Genomic DNA, 10516 nt, shown 5'->3' on the forward strand with positions numbered 1-10516 from the left:
ATTTATTTATGCAGTGCATTACAGCATGTATGCATGCTTATGTAGCTCTCACACAAGAACACCAGCACTCTGTGCCAGCTGAGTGTGGCTGAATGAATGAATAAATAACGTGGGAGGTCTTGTCTGTGGGGTTAAGCATTTCACAGGAGCCAGGTGCAAGCATCATGCCTATTGAATCTGCAGCTCAGGATCTGGTATTACAGCTATTTTTTCAGATCGCATTTCAAATTGGTCCTGCACAATAATGAATTTATGAGGTCTCAGTCTCTTCAAGATTTGTGCTAATGAAGCCTTCAGGCAAGGGACAAGTTGTCCCTTCCAGCTTGGAAAAGGTAATGTTCACAGAAAGGTTTAGCTTCCCTACACAACAATATAACTCCCCAGGCGACAGAAAAGGTTTTAGTAAAGCTTGCTAGCAAGGTCATGTTGTCCAGCCATTACAGAGAGAGCTGTAGCTCCAGATTTAGTTGCTAACCTGTTGCGTGGCTTGGGGCAGACTACGTAACTCTCCCTGAGTTCCTCATATGTAGGATGTGGTCAGGCAGCCAGGCACTCCACTGGGATGATGCAAGAGAGCTGTTTGCACTTAACCCTTTTTACTCTAGGCTGCCTAAGAACCTTTCAAATGGCTGTAAGTTGTTGGGAAGGTTCTTGGGTAAAGTGAAGTAGATCTGTTCCTGGGATATTCCTCCAGCTAACAATTCAGTAGGCGTGAGGTCCAAAACATAGAGAAAGTAAGTTAGTATTCAATTCTTAAACAAATGCACCAAAACATGACAGCATGTGACAACTTGAGAATGATGCCCTCCTAGCACCTGGTATTTCCCAGGGCTCAGCCCCAACAGCTGATGTGCTACAAATCACTTGTCTCACCTGAACCAGTGCTTCAAGGCATGATACTCAATGTATTTTAAAGATACACCTTTTATTCTGCTGCAGTGAAAGTGCTGAAGTATAAGAAATAGTTTTTAATGAAAAAAATTCTGGCTGAAGCAGAGGCTTACAGTGTCTTCCAGGGTTTTTGGAAAAACACAATGAGTGGTTGTGACGGAGTGTGGAATGTGTTGTGAGAAAACAGGCAGTTCAAGAACAGGTAAACAAAAGACTCTGAAGTTGAAAGAACACTTTTTCTCTGGGCATCTATGAATTTTAGACGTAATATCATTCAAATGTCAGCGTTTGAGTTATTAAAATGGTGTAATGAGATGTAATGGCCAGAGCTGCAAGGACAGTAAACATAACTGCGCTATTATCAGGACAAGCTGAACTTCCAATGGTGCAACAGGTCAAACACCTATAATCATAACACCGTGCCTGGAACAGGGTAAGGGGAGGCTGCACATGAACACAGTGTACCTGGGCTCTGGGACTATAATTAGAGCAACGCTGAAGATTTATAGATCCCAGGCATAAATCAGCATGATAAAGTTTAAAAAATTTGAAAGTGAGATGGAAGAAATATATAAGCTTAGCATTCAACTAAGCAATTTCACACCATTTAACTACATAGCTGGATTGTTAGTGAAAAAAAATAAGAGGCTATTTAAGAATAGGAAATCCAATATTTTATGTCTGGTCAAGAATAATCCACTGCAAAAAACACGGAGCAAATAAGTAGAGACCAGCCATGAAGAAATATTCTGGATGTTTCATACTCTTTCAAAAAAAAGCAAAACTACACACTGAGAGGTACAAATATAAATAGAGGCAATAAAATATGTGAAGCGATTCTTCCACTCTCCTCAGTATTGGCAAAGATCAACAGGAACTCAGCAAGCCTGGCTTGGGCAACCATGCTTAGGAGAGATAAAACATTCATCAAGCTACAATGGAGACCAATGTGCATGATCAGAGTTCTAGAAAAGCACAAATTACATGGGAAGACTGGGCAGACAGGGGTGCTTGCTCTAGTGAAGAGAAACTTAAGAGCAGTCTTCAAAAATAAAGATATTACAGATTAATAAGACATTCTATTGCAGCAGAAACAAGCTTTGCTTTGACTTTAGGAAAAACTTTCTAAAAATAAGGCTAGTGATGCATTAAGCAAGATTGCCTGGGGATTGTAAATCTTTTTAAAAGAGATCAGATAAAACTTAGTCAGTAATTGCAGAGATAAAATTTATCCATCTGTAAAGAGTGGGATGGTATAGATAACTTCTTGAGATACCTTTTAATCTCTATTTTCCATGTTCATCCACAAGATGAGTGTTTGTTTTTTACAGACTTGCTTGTTTATTCATGCTAGTCACTTGCTTCTTCATCTTAGAAATGGAAATCCCATTATTCAGTCCTAGTCAAGGCTGAGTTCAGGTTTTTCTTGTACTCTGTAGCAACACATTGTGACTGATCAAGGTGCAAAGACATAAAGACAAAATTTAAAACTGTGTTAAATTAATAACTATGAACAAACAATTATACCAGACTTATCATTGGCTTCAAATCAAAAGAGCTCATGAAAACAAGTCCTAAGTCATGAGTCTTGGGTAATTCAAATGGACCCTTTGACACTTCAAAGAGACTCTAATGCTTGGATGAGATGTGCAGTTTTACTGGGACAGGCAAGACGGAGTCAGGAACAAAATATTTTATCCACTCTGCAAAGCAGTTGTTCCCACTCTTTCCACGTGAGAAGCAGATCTGCCATGGTTTCACTGTGCTGCCAGCACCACTGACACTTTTAGACATATCCACATCCACTGCCAGCAACATGGAGTCCCTCTCACACAAAGGAGGTGGCAGGTGGATTTCAAGTCTGCCAAGAGTGCTCCCACTGAATTACTGGGGTCTTCACCAGGAAGGGTTGAGATAAGCTCAGCAACACAGGCCTTTTCTTCCCACCATGGATGCCTTTGGTGGATTTTTTTCCTCCAATGCTCCTACAGCAGTGGAATCAAAGCACTGAACAGCTAAGCCTTCTGCCTGTATTCTGAAAGATTTGATCAACATTTGACTATGTTTCTGTCTCGATGTAATTTTGGTTACTACTGAGAGAATTTTAGCTTGGCATCGAATTATTTAAACTCCATTACAGTGATCTTTGTTGTGACATGTTAAGGCACTTACCTCCTGAGGTAAGTGCCTTACTAAAAGGATAAAGTGCATTTATCTATTATGATTAATATTATTTTGCTAAATATGGAGGGCACTTTGACTGCCCTCCGCCAGGTTTCTACAGCAACACACATCTGCAAAGAGTCATTCTTCTAATTGTGCCAATTAGGCTTATATAAGGGTATTTCAGTGATCCAAATGCTGTGGAAAGCACAGTCTGAGGTCTGGCTGAAGACAAACCTCATGCTCCAAATGCTAACAAAATTATTTTAGACCTCCTTCTGGTGTGTCTGCATTAGTCACAGTGAGCAAGGAGCAGTGAAGCAGCTCCCTGAGCTGAGCAGGTTTGCTTTACTCTCTGAGGGAAAGAAGCACAACAGGAGACTTCTGAAATGCTTCTCTGAAACAGAGAAAAAAGTGAGCTTGCATTTTGTTTGCAAACATAATTTTGCTATCAAGAAAAGGAAATGAGAATGCAAACCCAGCTTGTAAAGGGTTAATGTGATTAATGATTAATACTTTACCTCCAAATGGTGCCAGATTAATGACTAATGCTTTGCAGCTATACAGAACTTTTTGAATAAAGCCAACCTGTGAAATAGGTTGTGTGAGAGGTGTACAGATTGGCAACAGTGAAAGTGCAGCAACTGTCTGATTGACACCTTTGACTGGAGCAATGGGAAAGCTGCAGGGCCACGTGGAAACTTTGCAGGCAACAGCAGAGTCTTTCTCATGCAAGAAAACTGCTATTTTCCACACAATAAAATTAATCTAAGAAGTTTGTAATAACTAGCTGCTTATTTTATTAGCTTTATCCTCCAAGGGTATTTTTGCAACCCAGATCATTATGTGTGAATAAGAAACACCTTGTGAAAACCTGGACTACTTGAGATGGTTGTCATTAAAACATTAGCAAAAGACACTGCCTTGCTGTTATGTGACATTATAACACCACACTTGACATGTTTTGCTGATGGTGTGACTCATCATAGGAGTTTCCTTGAGACCGGCTATTGAAACAGCATCCAATTGCAATAATTGCTGTCTGAAACCTCCTGAAACAAAGAAAATGATATCTTTAAAGTGAGACAACTATGTCTAATTACAGCCTGTGATGGTCATAAAATAACTGTCCAAACATAACAGTACAATTGTTCAAATATGCAATTACGTTAATCCAAAAGAAATTTAAAAGGTTCAAAAATCAACATGCCGACTCTTTCCAATTCTCATCTTGTGTAGCAATGGGCTTACTGGTTAGGCTGGAATATTACTTATTGTGTAGAATATGGGGATACAGTCTTTGCATACAATGTTTTCAGATTATACAGTCACAGAATCATAGATTAGCTTGAGTTGGAATGGGCCTTAAACATTATCTTGTTCCACCCCCCTGCCCTGGGCAGGAACAACTTTCTGTAGAAAAGTATAACAATGTCACTTTGAATAAAAGTTTATTCTCACTTTTTTCTTTCCCCAGAAAGTTACTGGAGGCCACAGAGTAACTCACGAGTGCATATTTATATAAGATGGACCTTGAAATGTCTTTTTGTTAAAAGGTGCTAGTGGCTTAAATAGATGACAAATCCTAATGCTACCTACATTTAAGAACTTCCTAACTCTAGGCTAAAGCACAAATCACCATGTTGGAGCAATTTTACCCTTACATCAGGCTGCCTAGTGCTGCAGCCTTTGGTTAGGAATTAGATTGTGGAACTGAATGTGAAATGACAACAGCAAAATGCACTGGCTTCCCTCTGTCAAAGAGGGGATGAGGAGGAGGCAACACAGTGTAAGAAAGCAACCAGAGAGGTTCCCCAGCTTAGCATTTCCAGAGCCAGCGCTGACCTACATTGACCTGCCTCCCAGAACTGAAGCTTTGCCATGCTGCTGCTGAAAGGATTACTTACTTCCCCATGGTTTTCAGTCGTCAATCTTCCAACCTAAAGCTCCTTTCTCCTTAAGATTCTCAATAATTGTTCTGCTTCGGCAACCAGAGAATCACCATAAATCACTTTTCTACAGTACTTTTTCCCCTTCTGTGCTCTCTCAGGGTGTTTTGTCATTGATCTTGTCTGCCCTGCAACTCTTTTCACTGTTTTAGCTGCATTTAATTAGCATGACCATTTATAATGCTCAGAACTGGAGTGTTTGTGGATTTGAAAAGAGTTGATTTCTAAAAGGTGTTTTAGAAATGCTTTGAGATTCCACATACCAGAAAAATGTGAGGAAGTGAAAAGCAGGGCAGTAGCTAGGCACCTCATTCTTCCAGCAAATGCTGTACTCTTCTAGTTATTATGGTTGGCTGATAAGGAACACTTTTGAGGGTGATTGTTTCTACTTACCACTGCAAATTTCAGTATCAAAATTCCTATGTGTACTTGTGCCCTGAAGCCCTCTACAGAAGATCCTCCTGGCTGCTGCCCAAGTGTGTCCCCTCTCCTAGGCCCCCTGGATCTGACAAATTACTTTGTCCAGGCAGAGCTGGGAGGCATTCTCTTTGAGGAGTAAGAACACCATCTGTAAGAATGCTCATGTGGATGGTTGAAAGAGTAGCATCCCACTGTGAGATGGAGAAGAACAATATGACAGGGTGGAAGCATTCTGTGTGACCTCTGAGGAACCAGGTTGAGTTTCAGAAGGGGATGTTTCAGAATTTATACCTGAGATAAAGACTAGGTAGAAAGCAGTTTGACTGGACAGTCAGGCCCAGGTTATTGATCTGAGGAACTGGAAGTGCCCAAGTTTTTGTCAAAAAAAAAAATACTTAAGACACCCAAGATCCTGGTTCTGCATGTGGCATTATCTCAGTACAGCTGGCTGCCACAGGACCTCTGGCACATCAGCATCCCTTACTCACCCCAGGAACCAGTCCCAGGAAACCTCATAGTCCCTCAGCAACCATTTTAAAATTAATAAATCCTGCACAGTCTCAGGAGCCTATGCATGTGTCTTTACATTGTATTCTGCAGTACTGTCCCTACAATTGCTCCTTATGGCCTAAACGGTATAAAATTGTCAGATCATTTAAGGTTATTTTAGTTGGGCTAGCAACCTTGCACCCTTGCACAATGGGTTTCAAAAAGAAACTTTTCAAAAAGAAGCTTGCAGGATTCGGGGCAGTCTCCTGCTACAGCCTGTTCTCACTGGGACTGCCAACACCTGCCATGAGGGTCTGGGATGTAGACAGGAAAGAGGAGGAGAGCTTAGTTTCATATCAGGAATGGGGAAGGAGACTGCCGCTGGGACAGAGAGTGAAAGTCAAGATGCAATGAATCTGTGTCCTTGTAGCTCTACAAGATTTGAACATGTTGCTGCCAGTCATTGGTTACAGGTGAGCTTCTCAAAGCATTGTCTTATCCCTGGAAACTGGCACACTGCCTGGTCTGCAACATCCTAGGAGTGTCTGTTCTGCACAGAAGGTTTTCTCTGAGCCCTTTTACAAGCTGTTACAAGGGCCTTGGAGGCAGCAAGGGTGCATTGGTTGCTGTAGCACTGCCAGCAAACCTGTAATGTTTTGCCCAGCTGCCTGGCAGCACACCCAACCGTGAATGAGTTTGGAGCCTGGTTAAAGTTCTTGGACAGTTCAGGGGTTAGGCTGAACTGACCATAATAAAAAGAGATCTCCTCAGGCCACCAGTTTTTTAAACAGCAGAAGACATCAGAAGTTCCTGGCTTGTGTGTGGTGGAATGTATCCAAATACCAAAACATGCCGTCATCCCGGACTCTGCCAGGGTAACCAGTTTATGAATCATCCTTGCTGACTGACAAGGCTCGTGCAGATCAGGTGAGGGATCCTTCCTAACTCTTGCAGACACAGACCCCATATGACAAGCAGCCAAAGGAATGTGGGTTCTAGTTCTGTCTCCTCTTTTGGTGAAATGGCATTAGGTAGATTCCCTTGCAGGCCACTCCTGATGCCAAGTTCTACACTTTACCTCATTCTAACACACAAAAGTAACAAGCCCCAGCATGCCTGCACAGGAAGCACAAGGCAGAAGAAGAACAGTAGAAGAGCAAGTGCTGCTGGTCTCATCTCTTCTTCCTCAGTTAGCAAAGCTGGACACAGGCCTGGGGATCTTTCCCAAACGGGACAGCTCTCATACCATCCTGTATCCCCGTTAATATGCAGTAGTGATGTGCCCTGTGCACTGAAAAGGCCTTTAGATGTGAACACTAAAGATGCAAGTCAGTTAAAATGACCTGGCCTAGGACCATGAATGCTCATCTCTCTCAGAGGTGACCACTGCAGACAGTACATGTGTAGCCACAGGAACTCAATGACAGGACTTCAGAAGCCCAGCTGCCAACTTTGTGCTTTAATTGCTCAATAATGGTCCCTCCTGTATGTTCCTAAAAAAGAAAACATAGGGAAATGTGGAGACCTCAGCAGAACATGATAAGGTTCTGGAACAAGGTGTTCTCTCTACTGTTGTTGCCTTGCCCAAATGCCTGAGGCCTCTCTCACCATCCTGTATCTGCTGTCACTTCTTTCCAGGTTTGTCAGAGATAAGTCCTAGTGATGCAGTTTCCCATTACTCACCTTCCCTCCTTCTGAGAGCTAGTCTGGTTTACTGGGTCCAAGCAAAGAGATATAAACAAAAGCAGTGTACACAACAAATAGACCTGCCTTCAACACAGCAGACACAACATTTAGGTCAATTTAGCTTCTGGTGAAGAAACATTCATTTGGTGAAATCATTGTTATATTTGCAGTTGACTTCATCTGCATGCCCCAAACAAGTTTGTACACCCTCAGCTTCCTCTCTTTCTTTCTCTCATCTCCTCCCAACAACTTCACAAGAATTTCAAAGAAAAGGCTGGCAACTTGTTGAAAGAACACAAAGACCCTGTCCTTGCTAGCCAGAGAAAAAGTGCTGGTACCTGTCTGTCAAGAACTTGTGGCTTTTCAGTTTGCATATTTCTTGCTAACACTGTTTATCCAGGTAGCACAGATGGGGCATATCATTTGGCAAGCTTACCCCTAAGCTTTTTACAAGGATGATAACAGGTGCAAGATAAGGGATACAGACAAAACCAGGAGTTCATTACAAATCCATTTGCATCCAAAGCAGAAGCAGAAGGACTTTCATTTATCTTAAAAGCACACACTTTGTGAATTCCATTCAAATATTCACTGTATTTGCATTTGATACTGTGTGTCACACCAGCAACATGGAACTAAACAGTGTTGGTGTGGGCTTACACTCCTGTGCAAGGGTGGCCAAGTAACTAATCTATTCTTATGGCAATATGGAAGTTTTACAATGGGTGCTGAAAAAGTAGAGACAAAATTTTGAGGAGATTACACTGTACCCCAGAGAGCAGGATTTTTGAAGGAACTCGTTAGATTAATAGCAAAGGATTCTTAAGGTCTGATGATCTTATTTTGATCCCAAAGTTGATGTTGGACAGTTATGATGCACTAAACAATTGAAAACCTGGCCTCAAGTTCTGCATCTGTGTGTTTGTGTGTTCAAAGAATGTGGCACAGCTATGGAGAGGTTCCTGATCAGAAACAGTCAGTAACCTACAGCAAGGAGAGGGATGAAGTTGATTAGCTGAAGCTATTCCTTATTCTGAACTACTCTCTGTAGAAGTCCTATTTTAATCTGTTGTCTCAAAAGAGATGAGACTAACCTAACAAAATACAGGTATCAAAAAGTTGCATAAGGTGCATGCAGTCCAAATCAGAAGTAATTGGAAGTCAGTAATATCTGGCTTTTACTTGATAGTGAACATAAAGTGTGTTGATAGATCCATCTGTTTCATGGGAGTATACCTGGATCCCAAGTAAAAACCCAGGAGGTTTGGGAATATCAGATGAGCAGCCATTCCTATTGAGTGCAGTGGCATATGCCCACAGCTGGCAAAGGTGGCAGTGGATAAGGAAAATTTGCTGTTTCCTTCCCCTCTGCAGGACAGTCGCTCCAGCCCAGTCCTGCAGCACAAAGCCAAGGAAGCTTGCAGTGGTTCTCACTCTCTGTAAACCACTGAGACCTCTGTCTCCCACTGTGTTTAGCATACCACCTTGTACAACCTCATTTGTGCTCGAAACTGGGAAGTGAAAGAGCACAATAATAACAAGAAATAAACAAAGGCTAAGCAGCAATTCATCTACAGAGAAACATACCAAAAATTAAAAATGCAGCAGCCAACGAAGATGAAACCCCTTCACTGCAATGTCCTTTGGGACAGCTTTTCATCTACTTCATAATTAAAGACTGAGATGTTTAAAGCATGAAGAATAGGGAAAATATGTTTTAAAGTGGCCCAGTATTTATTAGCACACACATTAATGTATTATTCTTTGGCCAGGACTTAAATGACTGTCATTAAAACTAATTTTCTTAGTGCTCTCCTTAAACAAAGATTTTTGGTTGAATACTTTTAGTAGTTCAGGTAAAAATAACTGCATATGCCTGTTCACTGGGGCATGGAATTTGACAGGAAACACTATTGTTAGTACACACGGATTTTTCCTTAACTCTGATATTGGAATTAATCCAGGATCATTCAGAAAAGGAAAATGAGAGAGAGGGAATATATCCTTGGCCGTGTGAGTGTAGAGAACTGTCAGATCACCACTTGCTCTCGTCTCTAGAGGGATCCCAGTGACTGCCCCCCATATCCCAGTTAGCACCCCAACCTCCAGTCACTGGATATTCTGGGGGAGGCCTCTCTCCTCCCTGCTCTGTTCTCCTCTGCATGAAGACTTTTGTGTCTACATCACTATATGTAGACTTCCTGAACTGCAGCCTCTGTTTGGGCAATGGGACAGCTGAGGGGCTCTTGTCTCATTTCTCTGTTGACAAATGGAATCTGGATGTTCTTGTAACAAGAGGGTTGTAACTGAGCATTATTTCCTTGACACAGAACTTGAGGGGTTTTTTTCCATAAATGCCAGGTTAGAGTAATAACTGAACTATCTCTGCCTAAACCAGCCATTGCCCTCACTAGCACTGCTGCCCAAGGATTTCAGAGTTCTCTCTGAGGAGACAGTGGGACAAAATATTCAGTAAGAAGTACACATCAGAGAGGTGGTCACCTTTCAGCTTCTGAGAAAAAGGTGGTGGAATGTGCTTTTTAACACAGATAATGAAAATAAGTTTGGAGATGACTCTTACAAAGCTTCAATTTTCATCTACAGTGTTAAAAACTTACTAAAACATTAAGCCAAATTGTTACTCCTACTGAGCTGGTGGCACAAAAAGCTAACTTACTAGAATCTATACAGTCTTGAGGAAGATTTTCAATAGTTACACATGACACTTAAAATATTTGTTTAAAGAAAAAAAGAAGTAAGTACTTTAATAAGAACAGTAAAGGTACAGAACAATAAGAAACAAATGACTGAGAACAAGGTCAGGATTAATATTTTACATAAACAACTGGTTTCTTCCTTTCTTACTATGAGTTTAAATCAGTTTAGCACCCTTTTTGTTCAGGGACTAAAAAAAAAAA

The sequence above is a fragment of the Passer domesticus genome, chromosome 1, assembly GCF_036417665.1.
Source record: "Passer domesticus isolate bPasDom1 chromosome 1, bPasDom1.hap1, whole genome shotgun sequence".
Taxonomy (NCBI): Eukaryota; Metazoa; Chordata; class Aves; order Passeriformes; family Passeridae; genus Passer; species Passer domesticus.